This window comes from Cynocephalus volans, chromosome 13, assembly GCF_027409185.1.
Source record: "Cynocephalus volans isolate mCynVol1 chromosome 13, mCynVol1.pri, whole genome shotgun sequence".
NCBI classification, from domain to species: Eukaryota; Metazoa; Chordata; class Mammalia; order Dermoptera; family Cynocephalidae; genus Cynocephalus; species Cynocephalus volans.
This window is the reverse complement of record NC_084472.1, coordinates 25465578-25474457: the sequence shown is the minus strand read 5'-3', so window position 1 is coordinate 25474457 and position 8880 is coordinate 25465578. Positions and strand designations below refer to the sequence as shown.

The following is an 8880-nucleotide window of genomic DNA, read 5'->3' as shown; positions in this document are numbered from 1 at the left end:
CTATTCTAAGCAACAGTGATGTTGCCTGTCTAAAAGTAGAAATTGGAGACAAGAGGTGAGGTGAAGAAAGAGTCAACACTTTTTTAGAACAAACTTTCTAGGTCTCTGTTAAGTGAAAAGAGAATCAATAATAATCATGCAAGGAGTGAATATGACTGTGCAGTACTTTTTGGATCATAGGTCATCCAGGAATCTAACAGAGGGAAAAAAACATACAATTGACATGCTTGTTACAGTGTCTTCTCCTTCCTCCATCCATTATGTATTTTTCATCAAAGTGTTTGATTATAATTCCTGATCTTCCTGTTTTTAATTTGAGGTCAAGTTACCCCAGAGATGGAGCTCTGCCAGATATGGGATATTCAATCCTCCTGGTCCTGCTATTGTGTTTTCTTTTATGACTGCTACTGCTAGGGCTTATCCATTTTTATGAGCACATAAATACAAACTATTCTTCATAGTGCATTCTGTAGTGCCACATAGATTTGAGAAACCAACATTCAGAGTTGTATAAAGTTTTGATATAAACATAACCTCAGTGTTGAAAATTAACAAAGAGTAGTACAGGCTTATAGAATTATATAATTCCTAGTCATAATAGACAAAGAATTCGACTGACTATAAGAGAGGGCTCATTCTACAGTTGCTGCTGTCTAAAGATGGAAAATGTAAGCCATTTTAGGAATATTCTGGTTTCTGAACATGATGGTATTTTAAACATGAACTGGACAACATGACCAAGTTGATATAGACAGACATCTTTAAGATCTCTTATGAATAAAATATATTTTGAGTCCATATGTTATTAAAAGTTTTTCTACCTACTTCATGCAAATAAGACCATGTAAAATGAGAATTATAAATTTTTATAAATAAATAAGGTTAAAATGATGGAAACACTTTTAGTAAAATTTCACTGCAGAAGCAGAACCACCTGGAATGGGCAATGTAGTTTGAGTCATAGAGTGTTAGTTAACACTCAGGTAAGTCAGGAAAATAGTATTTCTGGCCACTTGAATTAAGCATAAAAGCTGCTGAATAAGTAAAGTGTAAAAATATCTTAGCAGCCAAAAGAGAGAACTGGAAAGAGAATCACCTAATCTCTGCTGTGAATGCATTATCAAGTGTGGTTTGAAGAAGGTTGAGGAAACAATGGAAACACAGAGTGTGAACAGTGCCTGCAGGATCAGCAGAAAAAAATCAATAACAAATTTGGTGTGTGTACTACAGTAGAAAACATCTCTTCATTGTATAATTGAAATGGGGATAGGTTAAACTTGGAACCCAGGACTTTGTTTAGGTGAGATAGATGGCACGCTCTGAGTGAGTTATTTAGTTTCCAAGATTAAACTCGTGCAGTTCTTGAGAAGAAAGAATGGAACAGTTGAGCTTCTGCAGAGTTTTTAAGCCTTTCTTCCCCTTTTAGGCATTTTTTTTTTCTAAAATACTACTTAATAAAATATGATCGAATAGGAAAACATAAAAAAAAAAAAAACACGCTCATCAGTATGTGGTGCCTTCCCTGTGCACTGTGTGTGCATGCTGTAAAGACCAGCAAGCCCTCAGGACCTTGGAACAGGCCTGCCGCCTTCATGTCTACTCTGCTGATCAATCAGCCCCAGTATGCATGGCTGAAAGAGCTGGGGCTCCACGAGGAGAGCGAAGGCAGGTATAATGGAAGCTGGGGAGGCTGAGGAGAGGTTATTATGACCTATTGTCCTGCTAACAATGAGCCAATAGCAAGACTCTGACAGGCCAGTGTGGCAGACTATGAAGAAACTATAAAGAAAGCAAGAGAAGCATGGAAAATCTGGGCAGAGATTCCTGCTCCAAAATGAGTGAGTAGAAATAGTAAGACAGATTGATGATGACTTGCAGGAGAAGATCCAAGTACGAGGAAGCCTGGTGTCTTTGGAGAGGAGGAAAATCTTAGTGGAAGGCGTGGGAGAAGTTCAAGAGTATGTGGATATTCGTGATTATGCTGTTGGCTTATCACGGATGTTTGGGGGACCCTTCTTGCCTTCCGAAAGTCCTGGCCATGCACTCATCGAACAGTGGAATCCTGTAGGCCTGGTTGGAATCATCACTGCATTCAATCTCCCCATGGCAGTGTATGGCTAGAACAATGCCATTGCAATGATCTGTGGGAATGTCTGCCTTTAGAAAGGAGCTCCAACAACTTCCTTCATGAGTGTAACTGTCACATAGATAATAGCCAAGGTTCTGTAGGACAACAAGCTGCCTGGTGCAATTTGTTCCTTGACTTGTGGTGAAGCAGATATTGGCACAGCATTGGCCTAAGACAAACAGGTGAACCTGCTGTCTTTCACTGGGTGTACTCACGTGGGAAAATAGGTGGCTCTTATGGTGCAGGAGAGGTCTGGGAGAAGTTTGTTAGAACTTGGAGGAAACAATGCCATTATTGCTTTCGAGGATGCAGAACTCAGCTTAGTGGTCCCGTCAGCTCTCTTTGCTGCCATGTGGACAGCCGGCCAGAGGTATATCACTACAAGGCAACTGTTTTTACATGAAAGCATCCATGATGAAGTTGTAAATAGACTTAAAAAGGCCTATGCACAGATCCGTATTGGGAACTCATGGGACTCAAATGTTCTCTATGGGCTACTTCATACCAAACAGGCAGTGAATGTGTTTCTTGGAGCAGTGGAAGAAGAAAAGAAAGAAGGTGGCACAGTGGTCTCTGGGGACAAGGTCCATGCTCTAGGTAATTGGGAAAGATCTCGGGAGCTGTTGGCAGAAGAAACAAGCTCAATCCTCAGCAGCAGCAGCAGCAGCCTCCAGCAGCAGTAGTGGCCTCCCCTTCCCCCCCCCCCCCAGGTGCATCCCAGGAGTGGGAGGCACCGTGGATCAGAGCCACTCGTCCTTTACACTTAAGTCCATAACCCAGGACACCTAGGTGCACATGCGCAGTTACATTAGAAAATAACCAAGGAACACCTGGTTGCATCAAATGCTCGGCCAGATTCAGAACATGTGAGGGACCCTGACCATTTTCCTTCACTTTCCCTGCACCCAGCCACCACCAAGCTGCTGCCAGAAGCCCCGTGGGCCCCCCTGCTGGAATGAGGAGATGCCATGGGCCTCGGGCCTCGGGCCTCGACCATGCCCTGCTCTCCCTCCTCTTTCCACCCTATCCTCCTCTCTTTTTCCCTCTCCTCCTCCTTCCCAATTGCTCTATAACATGTTATAATGTAAAAACAAATAAATAAATACAACACACTCACGGACATTTGGCTTATGGCATAAAAACTAACACAGAACAGTTCATGTGCACTAATATTTGCTATTATCCACACAAAAGCATATGAGCACATGATATCAATTATGTCACAGAGATAGGATATCTAGATTCTCAAAACACATATAAAATTAATTGGATTTTACACTGAAATAAAAATGTAAGGCAATCAGCTCTTAAATCATCATAAATCCTCTAGGATACAGTTCCAGAGCCATTAACAGGAACTATATCATGATTCCTGGTTATCTATAAATCTCCAAACTAAAGATGATGGGAAGCATAGGAAATGCTTTATATTTTCACTATAGCCTATTTTTATCCTTAATACCAGGAATTTCAAATGGATTTTTTTTATAATCACCTTTAATCTTAGTGAGAGTAGACAATATTATATAAACTTGTAAATTCCTGTTTTCTTCAAAAAGCCCACAGCCACCTAATTATATACTGTAAGTTCAGCACAGGATCAGCAGGCACTCTATAAATAATTCAGTTTTATTAATTCATCAATATCAAAGAGAGTAAATTATAGAATATGCACAAGTTAATACACTGGAATTCATTTATGCTATTTAACATTCAACCTATATTTTAGTGTAACAAAGTACATTGCAAAAGTAAAACACAGTCCTGTACAAAGCAATGCCACTGTAGTATAAGTATTTCAACAGAGGTGTCGACATGTTACCAATAACCAAAGAATAGGTAGCTCTTGTTTACAAGACTTTGGTAAAATCTTGTATCTTGAGTATGTCAATTTAATTTTTCATTAAATGTATCTATTCGATAAATTCATATTTGTTAGAGTACTACTCTGTACTAAACACAGTACTAAGTGTTTGGAAAAAAATTGTTTTTCTCAAGAGTTTAGAATCTGGTAAAAAAAATGCAGGTAAATAGGTGATTACAATAAAATGTGCCAAAAGATATAGAAACACAATGTGCTACTGGAGCAATTGTGATGTTCCAGACATACACTACCAAATGTGCACAATCCCTAAGTCACAAAAGAGCAAACAATTCCAAGGGAATTACTGGTAAAGTGAGAGTAAGAGATGTGGCAAATGAGACTAGGGAAGTAGAAAAGAGCCAGTTAATGAAGAGCTGTTCATTTCATGTCAGAAACATAGACTTTGATCTGTAGGCCTTGATAGCAAATAAAGTATTTGAAGCAGGGAAAGGACACCATGAGATTTGTATTTGAGAAAATAAATTTTAGTAACTGTAGAAAATATATAGATATTAGGCAAGCTTAAAGAAATGGATAAGAACAAGGTTGTTTTAGAAATTCACAGAAAAGTATAAGACCCTAAATAAGTGAGCAACATTGTTGGAGAAGGAAACAGATTCAAGAGATATAAGAAAGGAGACTCACTAGTAAGACAGATGAAAAAATCAACAATGATGTGCAGGGTTCTGGGCTTAGCTATTGTGTAGATAGCTGTGCTATTTCAAAAGATGGGAATATCACAGAAAATACAGGTTTGGACAAGTTGAAATAACAAGCACATCTAAAGGCATATTAATCTGAAGTATATGTGGTACATTTAAGTACAGGTAGTCTGTAGATGAACACATATGCCTGAAGCTTAGAAAAGAGGTCTTGGCTGAAGACACATATTTGAAGTTCATTAGCATACAGGTACTAATTGAAACCAGGAGAAAAGACAAGACCGTTCAGAAAGAGCTTACAGAACAGCGGGAAAAAAGCAGTTTGATAGTGAATCATTGTAGAACGTTGATATTTTGGGGTCTCAAAAGAGAAGAACCCACCGGTATTATGAGAGATGACAAGGAGGTGAACAAGAACAAGTAATATGACTGCTATGAGAACTGAGTGTCCGGTGAACATGAACAAAACAATTTGTAGAAACATCAAGCTGTAAAGATTACGATTTTCTCTCGCCAACATCAGCATACTGAGGAGAGAAGGTAGATGGCTTGATTGAACAAATTATAAAGATTTTTTGTGGTACTAATGCTAAAAATTTTATAAATGAGCATTAAAACACAATTCAAACAACCAAACCAAATGAGGATACTGCAAATAAAATGTTGATATGATTCACCACAAAAGATGGTATTTATAGGAAATAAACTGATGTGATGGGAATGGGAGAAAAGTGAGAAAGAAATTTAATATTCAAAGTTGCAATAAAAATAAAATACTATATAGTGAAAATAATGAAGTGAAAAACTGGAATAAATTGTTGTGATAAGAGATTAGTACGTTGAAACTTATTTTATTAGAGGTAATAAAACTAGAAGTGATGACAAAATCCAGAATGTGGCCATGGGAAAGATTGTATAAAGTTGGGTGGAAGTTAAGAGAACTGAAATGCAGGGAGCCAAGCATCTATAAGAATAAGGGGCCTGGTAGCCTAGCCACATATTTTCTGAAGTCATTTTGGGGGCTATCCAGGTTTGAAATAAAAGGGAATACTGTGAGCCATGTGCCAAAGGGACACAGCAGATAAGAACATAAAAGGTTGAAAAACAGACACAAAACTTCAAAGATAGGAGAGCTTTCGCATGAGCTAAATAGCAATAAGTGGTAAATAGCAATGAGAATTAAGACAGATTCCACCAGTGACTTCACGGTAAACGGAGTAGAAATGAATGAAGTATATCATCTGTAGTGCCAACTGATGGGAACAAGGGAGAGTTAGATTATACTTGAGTCCTAATGTTGAAAAACGTATTTGGTTGAAAATTTAATCATGTAGTTGAAGGGTTGGTCAGACATGAAAAAGTAATCAGTAAGGAGGAAATGCAGATTAATTTATGGATGGTATATAAATAGAAAGTTGACTGCAAAACCTGAAATTTACATCTAGTTATGAGGACAAATTATGAAGGGCATTATTCACAAACTGTGGCAACGACAGGACTGAAAAAGGTAGAAAATAATAAAATTTAATTGACTACACTTACAAGTTTTTACTTTATTATGAAAATATTGAAGATAAATTGAACATTTTCCTGAAGTATTTCCCCTGTTTTCTTTTAGCAGTTTTAAAGTTTCAGGTCTTATGTTGAGGTCTTTAATCCATTTTGAGTTTATTTTGGTATATAGCAAGAGGTACAGATCTAGTTTCATTATTCTACATATGGATTTCCAGTTTTCCTAGTACCATGTATTGAAGAGGAAAGCTTTTCCCAATGTATGTTCTTGTTGCCTTTGTCTAATATCAGTTGGCTGTAAGTTTGTGGAATGATTTCTGGGTTCTCTATTCTGTGTTCCACTTGTCTGAGTGTCTGTTTTTATGATAGTACCATGCTGTTTTGGTTACTATAGCTTCATAGTATAATTTGAAGTCAGGGTGTGTTACATCTCTGGCTTGCTTTATTTATTTATTTGTTTGTTTGTTTGTTTATTGCTTAGTATTGCTTTGGCTATTCAGGGTCTTTTGTTGTTTTATATGAATGTTGGGATTATTATTATTTTTTTCTATTTCTGTGAAGAATATCATTGGTATTTTGATGGGGAGTGCATTAAACCTGTAGATTGCTTTCAGTAGTATGAATCTAATAGCATGGAATATCTTTCCATCTTTTTGTGTCCTCTTCAGTTTCTTTCAGCAGTGATTTGTAGTTCTCATTGTACAGATCTTTCATCTCCATGGTTAAATTGATACCTAGGTATTCCATTTTATGGTGACTATTTTAAATGAGCTTGCTTTCTTGCTTTCTTGCTTTCTTTTCCTGTGAGTTTGTTATTGGAGTATTAAAATGCTACTCCTTTTTGCATGTTAATTTTATATCCTTCAACTTTACTGAGATCATTTATCAGCTCTAAGAGTTTTTTGGGTGGAATCTTTAGACAAATACTTTATGAATAAGACCCCAAAAAGCACAGACAACAAAAGAAAAAAATAAACAAATGGGATTATATCAAACTAAAAAGCTGCACAGCAAAAGAAACAATTAACCTATAGAATAGGAGAAAATATTTGCAAATTATGCATTTGACAAAAGATTAATATCTGGAATATACAAAGAACTCAAACAACTCAACAGTAAGAAAGCAAGTAACACAATTTTTAAAATGGGCAAAGGAGTTGAATAGACATTTATGACATGAAGACATACAAATGACTGACAGACACATGAAAAAATGTTCAACATCACTCAGCATCAGGAAAATGCAAAACAGAACCACATTGGGATATCAACTCACCTCAGTTTGACTGGCTATTATCAAAAAGACAGAGAATAACAAATGCTGGCAAGGATGAGAAGAAAGGGGAACCTTCCTACACTGTTGGTGGGACTGTAAATTAGTGCAGCCATTATGGAAAATGGTACGGAGGTTTCTCAAACAACTAGGGATAGAACTTCCATACAAGGGTAATGGTTTTTAGAACTGTGGTTATTAGAGGTGGGATAGAGAGGGGGGTGGGGAGTTAGTGAGAGATTAGTTAAGAGTCACAAAAATTGATTACACTTTGTAAACATGAGTATACCAATTATCCTAATTTGATAACCACATATTGCACACATGTATTGATAGTCAATTCTGTACCCCACAAATATATATAATTAACCATGTTTCAATAAAAAAAAAACTGTCCAAAACAACAACAACAACAAAGAAATTGAATATTTTCATCAGCAAAGTGGCATAATCAGTCTTGTAGTTTAATATATTTTTCCTGACTTCAGGGCGAACAGATTGGAGGCAAATGATACTTGAGGTAGGAGAACAATTCGGAGGCTATTGTAGCAAACCAAAGAAGAGATGATGATAGATTTGGAATCACTGAGCAGGTTGCAGAAAAGTGGGTCAAGCTAAGAGATACTTCAGGATGATGACTTGATGGGGTTGTCATGTCAAACTCACTGAGCACTTTGTCATAAATGACAAAAACAAAAAGATGATACATGAAAAATACTGATGTAAATAACACTGACGCAAAGTTTGCTTTAAAGTAAGTTTTACTGGTTTACACTATGCATTACCATTCTCAGCCACCGAAAGTATCTTCCCACCCCCACGCCCCCTTGTGTCACAGAGACAGGAAACCTAGAAACTGTACTTCCCCGGAATCCTTTGCCCGCAATTCTAGATTATACTGCAACAGTGAAAGTCATGATTTCAGATTTAAAAGCCAGAAGAGAATGAAGATTTCCCTTCCTATAGGCTTCAACAAAGTGGGCAAACATATATGAAACTTTCATCGGTTGTCTAGAAAACTCCTTTGATTCTCAAGCTTTGCTACTTACCTCAGGAGTCTGAGATCATGAACAGCAATTTCTCACAATGCTGGCACTTCCTAGTTGCATAAAACCAGCTGGGCTTGTCCCTGGCCTATATTCTGCCAGCTCTTCAGATGTGAGCATCTAATTCCCTGCATTAAATCTGTTCCCTCAGAGATACATAGAGTGATGTCTGTGTTTTCTAATCAAAACCTTGACTGATACAAAATTTTGTAACATAAATGGTTTAGAGGTTGGAAAACAGATTTGGTTAACTGAACAAGTTTTATTTGAAAACAGTAATAATACCATAGCTAATATAAGTGGAGTACTAGTAGACTCCAACATACCTGCAGTTGCCTGGAAATAGATGTTTCCTAAAGGTATGGCTTTGGGAGACCATGGTGGTTACTGCAATA

At 37.2% G+C, this 8880-nt stretch overlaps 1 pseudogene; it reads left to right on the top strand.

The window, feature by feature from the left end:
- Nucleotides 1–1508: 1508 nt before the first annotated feature.
- LOC134361609 (alpha-aminoadipic semialdehyde dehydrogenase-like) lies at nucleotides 1509–8387 on the top strand (annotated as a pseudogene).
- Nucleotides 8388–8880: the final 493 nt, after the last annotated feature.